The sequence below is a fragment of the Mizuhopecten yessoensis genome, unplaced genomic scaffold (genome assembly GCF_002113885.1).
Source record: "Mizuhopecten yessoensis strain PY_sf001 unplaced genomic scaffold, ASM211388v2 scaffold3355, whole genome shotgun sequence".
In the NCBI taxonomy this organism is placed as follows: Eukaryota; Metazoa; Mollusca; class Bivalvia; order Pectinida; family Pectinidae; genus Mizuhopecten; species Mizuhopecten yessoensis.
In genome coordinates this window covers 78,687-90,786 of record NW_018405003.1, presented here as the reverse complement: position 1 = coordinate 90,786, position 12,100 = coordinate 78,687, and positions in this window count along the sequence as shown.

The following is a 12,100-nucleotide window of genomic DNA, read 5'->3' as shown; positions in this document are numbered from 1 at the left end:
AATGTATCTTTCAAACAAACTTAGGGTATGCACTGTTTGAAAAGCTGGGAAGCAACGTCCAACGATAGTAACTTGAGTTTGAAATCGTGCAACAAAAATATTTGTTTTGACGAAGATGCGAGATTGATGACAACACATTGCGGAAACTGTAGTAAAACAAGTACACGCGGAGACCATCGACAGTTTCCGTCTGATGACGTCACGGACTGTAGTCAGGTCCTGTCTGCTCAGTAAGCGAGGGGGCGGCATATCATTTTGCACTGAAAGCACATTTACATTGAAAACAATGGATAATTTGTTATAGCTGCAGATATTTCATAGTTCGTGTGTACTATCTTGTTCTCAATAATGCCACGATACATATGTCCAGATTGTACACTAGATATTGTCAGTGCCCATGTACCTGCACATGACTACGTGTGAAAGTTCATGACATTTGTCTATGTGTCGGTTATTTATGTCAACAATGTGAATGAATAATTAATTTCTCGTACGAGAAAATAAACGTTCATAGACTTCAGTTTACTTAATTTTTGCTTATACTTATAAATTATCAATTATGTATTACGATATTTTTTTTTATCAACTGAAACAACACTGTGCACGAATCAACACATCTGAAACTTACAAATGTTTTATGAACAAAGCGAAAACCGTTTTGTTTCTTTATTCTGAGAGCAAATTTATTTCTGTTGATACAAGTGGTTTTTAAAAGTTCAAAGTTCTCAAACTCATCGCATTGACCACAACATTTCTAACAAATAGACAAAATACACCTGCTATTGTTTGATGTACACAATGAAGCGACACCGCCCACTTTGTTGTGACTTAGCTACTCGCTAGTATTGGTGGAATGTGTGGTGTACGTGGTAAATGGCACAATGTTGTGTAAATATAGGAGTACTTACATGTACGTGTGCAATTAGTAGTATACGAATACGCTTACATGTAAGTATACGCATATGTATGAGAAGGGCAGCGACCGTTTTTCATAAATGTTGGTATAATATTATTTCATGTCTATTTTCGCTTTAATAAATCAATAAAAATTGTCAATTTCGATATCTTTTAAACAAATACTTACTTGATGTACATATTCATGAGTGAGCGTCGACAAACTATTTTGGTGTGGAGTCTCTCGCCCGGCCTTACCGCTAGACCTATACATGAACTGAAACATTATATTGATATGAATATACCAATTTAATGTAATACATATGAAATTATTAATAATATTACATATGTATTATACTATTGAATTATATTGCTAATTAAAGCATACTTGATATAACATTTAATATATTCAAGATATTTTGATGCCAATGTTATACTTTGTAAATATTGTGACATCTTAAAATGTATAATTAATGTTGTAATTATATAGCTTGAACTCACCATAACTATAAGGCGATGCTGATTTAAGGTATATTGATACATATTAATCCTTTGCTTCATTTTGACACCTATGCTCAACCGTGGTAAGTTGTCATTCCCAAGTACACATGTAGTAGATACAGTTGTTATAATAAGCATACCAATACTCGTCATCTAAGATAATCCATGCTCAAGAAAACGATTATTAGTCTTCATCTACAAAACAACATACATTTTAAGTTCCATTAAAAAATAGGAAACATACGAATTGAACTGTTCAGTAGGACAACTGGATAATCAGCAATTTCAAAATGAATCTCTAGTGCGCTTCATTTGTTTGTCTTTGTCCAGTTGTCATTGATATTTTCTATGAAAAGATGCACAAATGAAATAAAAAAATAAAATAACAACAGCAGTAGCCCGAGTGTAAAAAATCAGCGCGTCGCTCTACCACATTGAGCAATCTAGTTAACGGAGGTCCGATGCCCCAGTTAGATTACATTTATTTCAAAAACGAAATGGAGATGTTAATACCTTTTCGAAAAAGTACAAGTTTGTAGTATTTGGCCTGTAGTGGGACAGGAATCCTTAGAGACTGTACTGATGGCCACAGCAAAGATTTTGTGCTCGAATACACGCATACATTACTGGTAACGCAACGAAAAATAATCTTCAGATCTTTTCCATTACATTCACACTGTGGACGGTCCTTTATCGATTTAGCTTCTTAAATACAGGTATCATATTTTCAGGTATTCTCAATAAATTCCAAGGTTATTTTAAAATACTGACATAAACAAATAATTTGCAGAATCGAATTATATCAATCTTTAAATATTTTACATAATATAACAATAAAACATCATATCAACAAATATAAATCATAATTAATAATGTATACCGGAAAACTGTCGCTCAGATAAATATTTGACAAAATGTATGTTCGCCTAGTGTTTATTTCATCATTCACACGTAATTACTATATATATTGTATATTGTGTACTCATATTCAATGTCATGATAAGTTGAGGAGGGTGAAATAGGCAAAAGTTAAACTGCGGCGAAAATATTCGAGCACACAATATACATATCCTACAAAATACGTTCAGACAAATTATCAAAGAAACGAATAATATCATTCTGACTTAAACTGATTTATAGTAAGATAACAACATAAAAATCAGCTTTACAACCACATTATTATTATAACAATGTGTGCTATTAATGCAACTGTGAATCGACTAAACAGGTTTTCGAGGTGACGTCATTGCTCGAAATGATTTAATAACAACTGCATACATCCCATGCTGTATTACTTAGCAAACGTTTACTTCTCTAGAACGGATCGATATTTAATATCAATTTTTTTTGTATGGTCTTCATTTAATTAGAAATGAGGTGGGATTTAGCAAAACGATCACATAACAGTCGTTTTGTTCATTCATCGAAAATGCCAAGCATGGAAGATGTTCACGAATGGTTGTATCATTTTTTATAGTTGTTGTTGTTGTAACAAACAAAATTAGCACCCGTGGTCCACGCAAGCTGTTTTAGAATGTTCTTACTCCATAAGTTAACATTTCCGTTCTTTGCAAAGGCCATTATCCAAAACAGATCAAGGCATGATATTTGTAATGTCATAGTTTCAAACAACGAAAATAACATTGCCAGCATCTTACAATGATATCAGAAATTGGTGTAAATATAATTATTCCTTTAAAGTTTATTACTCTTGTCTAAATGCGAAATATTATCCTTCGCACGCGCAATGTTTTTTTTAAAAAGCAAACAATATACTAAGTTTTTAGTTTGGAATACATCTTATGGCGCTTTTAAAATAATCACCTACAGGAAATAAAATTGCATGGCTATGCACGATCACCTTAACCAATTATTAACGCAATTTTTCTAGTTTTCGGATATTTACATATATTTCTGTTTTCTGCCTATAGGTGTCATTTGAAATCCTCTTACTTATATGTCTAGTTTACAATTCAAAATTATGTTACATATACTTGATATATTTTTAATAAGACTTAATTGAACTTAAATGATGTCAAATTGTATATATTATATACTAATGATTTGATAAATTCGTCTTTATGAAACAATGTATTTTTTATCTTTTTGTAGCTCGTCTTTACGTAAAACCATCATTTTGTGTCATTCGTTGCTTCTATGAATCTTTATTTCTTCTTATATTCAGCAAAATTTCCGGGAAAACCAGGGTATGCCTTACATTGACTTGTCAGTATCGTTACCAATATAAGGCCTTCAAAACAGAAGAGCAATTTGTATCGTGTGTTCAAGTATGTCATGTGGTGGTCTTAGCTGCTTGCTAACAAGAATACTGAGTATATGCCAACATTTTCTGACAAACTTAAACACATTGTTTAAGGCAGGAATTTCCAAAGCAGAACGGGGAAAGTTACCCCCGTGATTATATTTATCAGGAAACACGTGGTATACTTTAAATGATTCACTAACTTCTCTGTATTAGTGTATGCTATATATATATATATATAGTATATATTCATGTACACAACCGCCAATGAAGCCTAGTCGCTAGGACTCTAAGTACGAACGCACTCGGCCCGGTCGATTTTCACTGTTACTTACTGAACACAGTTACTTTTCTGCCGATATATATATATATATATATATATATATGCTATTTCTGCTCTGGTACATTATATTACACCAAAGCATGGTATATTTAAATTATTGATTATAACAATAATTTCTAAACTAGCAAAATTTGATTGATTGATTGGTTTTACTTCCGCATCACTACCGAATAGTTCGGTTATCCAGCAAGACAGGAACATGAGTATAAGGGACATCATTTGCTGTCTTCATAGTCCTTCAGCATTTTGAAATATCAATCACTTTTGCAACCTAACATAATATGTTACGAAATCACGTTTATCTGTAAATTTCAGTCAAACGGAGCTCATTTTCTGTTTTACTAGCGACAGTGATTTGAAAGAATGTTTTCTAATCAATGACATGCTTGTTTAATGTTTGAATAGCGCTATCGATATATCGTCGCTTTTGATTAATTGAAACAAAAATCTGGTATAAATCATGATGTTTATAGTCGGTCGACCAATTGGCGACTGAAAAGGAAGAAGAATCTGCCAAATTATATCCAGGTTAAACAGACATTTTAGGACAACTGCCCATTGGGTCAAACATGCCTGTTTTGAAATGAAGACGTACGCATTACCTGACAAATGTAAACAGGCGACAAAGAACAGAAAAACTTTTGTTACATGTTACAAAGTAGAATAGAGTATATACAAGAAGTTTCTGTATAGCAATGCATACTTGTTAATACGTGACACTTGTGTATAAATTACTTGTATTTATAATTGTTTAAGTGTTAAATCCTACATGTGAAGATCTTTTTATATAATAGACACTTAAAATAACAGCGGTATTGAAGGAGTATGAGAAGATGATTGTGGACTGGACACGCGTACTTTACCGGATATATGACACATGAACTGAACTACTCCCCCCCCCCCCCCCCCTAACCCTCTAAAAAAAACACATTTTAATGGCCAGCTCATTCGTAAGAACTTTTTAATGATGTCTCTGTTGGCATTCGTAAACGATATAGGATTATAAGTATTCTACTTCTGGCAGAGTTATCTTTGAATTCTTATCAAACAGATAATATACATTAAGATTCACCGCAGTGCAATACAAACTACTCGGCGAGACATCTCCTTACTAACCGGAAGGACGTCATTGAATATATTTGCTTGTGTATTGCATAGTTACTTACCCTGTGACTGCCGTTTCAAACGACGCTTCAAACTTAATAAAATATGATTATTTGAAACAATGAAACTAGTTGAATATGCTGATTTAAAATGAAACCTTACCTCCTTTTCCTACATTAAACGTTCAACACTAAAGCTCACTTTTCGTAAAAAGCATCGTTAAAATACATCATGTATGTCTACAGACAATAAAAGAATGTTGTAATACCTTATTTCAAAATTGTTATAAAATCAGTTAAGTTCATTTTTTTTGTTTAAAATGGTCAATGCCAATCAAAAGAAATAACATTTTTCAAATTGCTTCAAGACAAAAGGGCAAATATTTGTTCGTGTGATAGTTTTTTGTTCGACGAAATTTTATCGTTATTTCGATGGAGACTATGTTTACTATCTAATGCTCTAATTGTTTCCTGGTGAAGTTTACTTAACAGTGTTAGCAGAAGAAGACCAGATGATTGTCCGATATTTAATTTCAACAGTAAGATATATCTATGAGTTGTCTTTGAATTACACACAAAATTATATCATAAATGAATAGAAATAAATAAAAAATGTAATAATAATCAATGTATCTGAAGAATTTGAAAACATTTTCTACACATTCATGTTTGCGTTTACATAATTTAATCTTGCTTGTAACAAGCATTTCCATTGGCTTAAAAATATATGTTATCAGCCCATAACGTAACGTTTGTAACGTCGCTTTTGATTGGCTGATACAGCAGCGCAATAATTTCTAAGAGAAAAGAGTCCATCAATGAAAGTGTATTTCCACAGGGATTATGTATAGAGGATTAAATCATAAGGATTAACTTGAATATATTTTTCATGTTATGGAGATATAACACAAAAAACCGGAATGTACTCTAAATAAACCTTGATGAGAGTACACTCCGTTTTTTGTGTGTTATAGCTCCATAACTAAATCATGATAATAATGATCACCTCAATGGTATTTTCTATGTAAAACGTGAAAACTTCATGGACGTTAACTTTCCTTTTCTCAGTAGTTACCTACCAGCCAACTCTACTCACTGTGTTCGATGTAGGTACATCCTCTAATTGTTTAAACATGAGAAATATTAATACCAACTGTTGTCATTTGTGGTGTAACGAAATTTATGAGTCAGAAAAATTTGATCCGTATTTTTTTTTTTCAATTGGGATTCTTGATATCGTTTTCTTAATGATTCAGGCGGATTTCCTGTTGCTGTCTTGTTTTATCGCTCTGTCTTGAAAATGTGGACTTATAACAATGATAATAATATGCAGAAGAAAAAGAAACCTACATATTTATTTCAACCAGATTCTGAATATGAAAACTTTCTTTAACTAGCAGTAGTTCATTTGTTTTACAATTAAAATGATTATATATTTAAAAAAAACACTTTATTAATAACTCGTTCATTCATATATTCTATGTAATCTATATTTGAAAATGCTTGAAAAAAAAAAATAAAAAAAAAATCGTTTGTCAAATCTTTAAAATTTAAAACATTTTGAATGAAGCTATGATACTAGTTTGATAGAGATACAAATGTGTGATATGATATTGATGAACCTAAAATCACTGTTGCTTTATAGTGCACTGTACGATGACATGTGTATTACATCGGTGACCCCGGGCAGGACATTGAGCAAGGTCAGAGCATCCCGATCATAGACAATATTTACTAACATTTGTATCTTAATTCCTTCCTCGTACTTACCAAGACAGGAAACTTCGCCTAGCTGTTTAATATATGTATAATTTTCTATAGCACTTCATACGAGTGCTATATCCTTCTGGTGAATTATCGAGGTGGGGATTGGAACGCTTTCAAACCAATCAAACGTGTGAAGTGTAAAACTACTTATATTGAAGTATTGATATGGATGTATCTATTTTCATATGTATTAATGTATATTTATGTTATATCATATGAAATAAAACACTAAGTTGTTTATTACACAGATTCCGGTTGAACGTTGGTCAACATCTTTATTAATGCACTTAAATAATATACTGTTCGATTACAGAAAAAAACTACTTTTTAATGTTGGTACTACAGCTAAATTAATGTTATAGAAAAAGGCGTTTTTATGTATGTACTACAGCTTACCTTATGTTGGTACAACAGCTAACATAATGGTACAGACAATATGTTGTTATGTAGGTACTACAGCTTACCTTATGTTGGTACAACAGCTCACATAATGGTACAGACAATACGTTGTTATATAGCGTTGTTATGTAGTAACTACAGCCTACCTTATTTTGGTACAACAGCTAACATAATGGTACAGACAATGCGTTGTTATGTAGTAACTACAGCCTACCTTATTTTGGTACAACAGCTAACATAATGGTACAGACAATACGTTGTTATATAGCGTTGTTATGTAGTAACTACAGCCTACCTTATGCTGGTACAACGGCTAATATAATGGTACAGACAATACGTTGTTATGTAGTAACTACAGCCTACCTTATGTTGGTACAACGGCTAATATAATGGTACAGACAATACGTTGTTATGTAGGTACTACAGCTTACTCTATGTTGTTACAACAGCTAACATAATGGTACAGACAATACGTTGTCAGTAGTAACTACAGCCTCCCTTATGTTGGTACAACAGCTAACATAATGGTACGGACAATACGTTGTTATGTAGTAACTACAGCTTACCTTATGGTGGTACAACAGCTAACATAATGGTACAGACAATTCGTTGTTATGTAGTAACTACAGCCTACCTTATGTTGGTACAACGGCTAATATAATGGTACAGACAATACGTTGTTATGTAGGTACTAGAACTTACCTTATGTTGGTACAACAGCTAACATAATGGTACAGACAATATGTTGTTATGTAGGTTCTACAGCTTACCTTATGTTGGTACAACAGCTAACATAATGATACAGACAATACGTTTGTATGTAGGTACTACAGCCTGCCTTATGTTGGTACAACAGCTAACATAATGGTACAGACAATACGTTGTCAGTAGTAACTACAGCCTACCTTATGTTGGTACAACAGCTAACATAATGGTACAGACAATTCGTTGTTATGTAGTAACTACAGCCTACCTTATGTTGGTACAACGGCTAATATAATGGTACAGACAATACGTTGTTATGTAGGAACTACAACTTACCTTATGTTGGTACAACAGCTAACATAATTGTACAGACAATACGTTTGTATGTAGGTACTACAGCCTGCCTTATGTTGGTACAACAGCTAACATAATGGTACAGACAATATGTTGTTATGTAGGTACTACAGCTTACCTTATGTTGGTACAACGGCTAACATAATGGTACAGACAATACGTTGTTATATAGGCACTGCAGTTTACCTTATGTTGGTACAACGGCTGACATAATGGTACAGACAATACGTTGTTATGTAGTAACTACAGCCTATCTTATGTTGGTACAACAGCTAGCATAATGGTACAGACAATACGTTGTTATGTAGGTTCTACAGCTTACCTTATGTTGGTACAACAGCTAACATAATTGTACAGACAATACGTTTGTATGTAGGTACTACAGCCTGCCTTATGTTGGTACAACAGCTAACATAATGGTACAGACAATACGTTTGTATGTAGGTACTACAGCCTACCTTATGTTGGTACAACAGCTAATATAATGATACCTACCTTATGTTGGTACAACGGCTAATATAATGGTACAGACAATACGTTGTTATGTAGGAACTACAACTTACCTTATGTTGGTACAACAGCTAACATAATGGTACGGACAATACGTTGTTATGTAGTAACTACAGCTTACTTTATGTTGGTACAACAGCTAACATAATGGTACAGACAATACGTTGTCAGTAGTAACTACAGCCTACCTTATGTTGGTACAACGGCTAATATAATGGTACAGACAATACGTTGTTATGTAGGTTCTACAGCTTACCTTATGTTGGTACAACAGCTAACATAATGATACAGACAATACGTTTGTATGTAGGTACTACAGCCTGCCTTATGTTGGTACAACAGCTAACATAATGGTACAGACAATACGTTGTCAGTAGTAACTACAGCCTCCCTTATGTTGGTACAACAGCTAACATAATGGTACAGACAATATGTTGTTATGTAGGTACTACAGCTTACCTTATGTTGGTACAACAGCTAACATAATGGTACAGACAATACGTTGTTATATAGGCACTGCAGTTTACCTTATGTTGGTACAACGGCTAACATAATGGTACAGACAATACGTTGTTATGTAGGTACTACAACTTACCTTATGTTGGTACAACAGCTAACATAATGGTACAGACAATACGTTTGTATGTAGGTACTACAGCCTACCTTATGTTGGTACAACAGCTATCATAATGGTACAGAAAACGTGTTTTTATGAAGGTTCTACAGCTGTAAATTAATGTTACAGAAAAAGAATAGAAACAGTGAAGAAACATGAAAACAAATCAATGTAATTAATAATGAAATATCTACGAGACAAGTGTTGCTGATTTATATTAATGAATCTTGTTGACCCGGATGGAAGTGCAAAGAAGGTCTGATTGTGTATACAACCGTATTATCCGAAAACAATCCATGTTGTGACGCTCAAATATAAAAGTGAAAATGTCTGAGAAGAGATAAAAAAAATAAGGTAGCCCATGCATTTTTTAACGATGTCCTCCGCGCGATTAGCTAAACATGCGTCATAATGTCGACGTCAAGTAATACCCATATCAAATTTTGTTAAATATGCATGTATGCTATGACCAGCCAATCGCTGATGAGTTTCCATTAATGTTTTCTTAATGAAAATGGCTTTAACAACAGGTTGAGTGGGAACGAGTGAATGATGTATTATGTCACGAAATTGCATTGTTACCCTATTACTGTCTAATTACACATTTTGAGGCATTTTGCATTAAACGAGAATCATGTCATCATAATAGATTTCTTTTGGAAGACACATTCGAATGGCAATTTATGCTATTACACTTCATATCTGCATATCGCAATTTACGCTTTGTATAAAGTTCATTTTTGTCCTCGATGAAAGTTTCGCATGAGAAATATTAAATGTGACATTCGATCAGCCTGAAATGTAAACGGAGAGAATGTTCATGGGATCTTAATAAAATGATTTTCCTCAACAATGAAATATAAATGAGAAAAAACATCAAAAGAACGATTATGTTACAGTGTCATAAGCAGTACTCATGAGAAACAAAATTATACATTGAGCTAGTCATTTGGCTCGGTAATGTGTCTGGAACTGGTATTCCGTGATTATGTACTGCTGTTAAAGTTTGTTTACTAACTACCTGTAGTATGGTTTGTGGTTGCAATAAACAAAAACAACACAATATACTCTATATACTAGTGAATAGTGTAATGGTGAGTGCATATTCATAAAATATCGGGATACGATCTGGTCTATTATAGTATGACTGGCTATATGCATTATTACCTGGTTTAATCAACCAGAACGAACATTAAAAACCTACGTACCATCTGGCTAGTTATACTTATACCACGCCCGCTACATACTACACTCTCTCAAGTAAATTTAGCATAAAGGTTTAGAAAGTGGGACACATTTTTAAGACTTCGAAGAAGATTAAATTTGGTTTCCAATAAATTTTTATTTTTCTCAAATTATGGAGAAATATGTTGGTTTGGAGTCATTTGGAACAAGTTGATTAAGTAAAATAACGGTGTTGTCCAGTGCATGTCGGACAGGTAAGAACAGGTAAAATACTGTACAAAATAAATGACTGAACACTTACTTATTTTGAAGTCAACATCATGTGACCTTCCTATACTTATAGACAGTAGCGCAGTTTGTTCGCTTTAAAAATAAAAGGCGAAAGTTACACCGACTTATTCACTTCCCGCGTTTACCATGCATGTAATCATGTATAATGAAATTCATCATTGTAGGTAAAGAAAAAACAACAAATCGTCTGTATGTAAACACAGGTAATGGAGCACGAGGATACAGCCATATTAAAGGTTAGGGTCAAGGCCCAGTGTTACTAATACAATTTGATATGTTGAGCCTGACGAGACTCTAGCACGAACATCGGTTCTTATTTGAGGTATTTTAGAAACGAGCTGTAATTGACACTCGATGGATTTCATAACATTTTAAAACACATCCCCTGCATTTATCGAACAGACAGAGGGAACGCTTTTTTAACACTCATGTCCTCCTGAGATACTCTGATGTAACTCATACAAAGCTCTAATGGTAGTGTGGAAATGAAGACTGCATCAATTATCTCATTAGGCGAAGGGAATGACAAAAACTTCTATTAGAGAAGTGTATTCAGCTCTCTAGCAGTCACACGGATCGAACACAACATATTCAGTTTGTAACAAATATGATGTAGGGGGTGAAATGAATTTTATCCCACTCTGATCAGTTTATTCTGACTTTATAAATACACAAATAAAACAATATTACTACGATCGTAAAAGATCGAAGTATTTTCATGCAAAAGTTTCAATACCTCTTAAAAAAACTAGCTACATTGGGTATTTTTTTCAATTGACAGAATTTGTCCTTATATGGAGTTTGTTTAAACATTGATAAAAGCAAGAATAAATATGAAACATATTTGTGTTGTGGTTGGCTAGGTTGTTCCATTTCACGTCTGACGTCAGGGAGACATAGGGGAACGAGTGATTTAAGGGAGAAGTTACTATCACGTCACCTGGCATATATATCCACGGGCGGCATCAACCGTGAAGACGAAAACATTATCAATAGGCGCTGATTCACTATAAAAATAAATCTAGGTTAAATCAAACATTTTAAATTACGGATGAATAACCAATATAAAGTATCCACTGAATCTCTAGTCTGTACCATATAAGTGCCAATTATGATGGTTCATCTATACACAAACTAGGTTGATGCTTTACTCTGATACACAACGACAT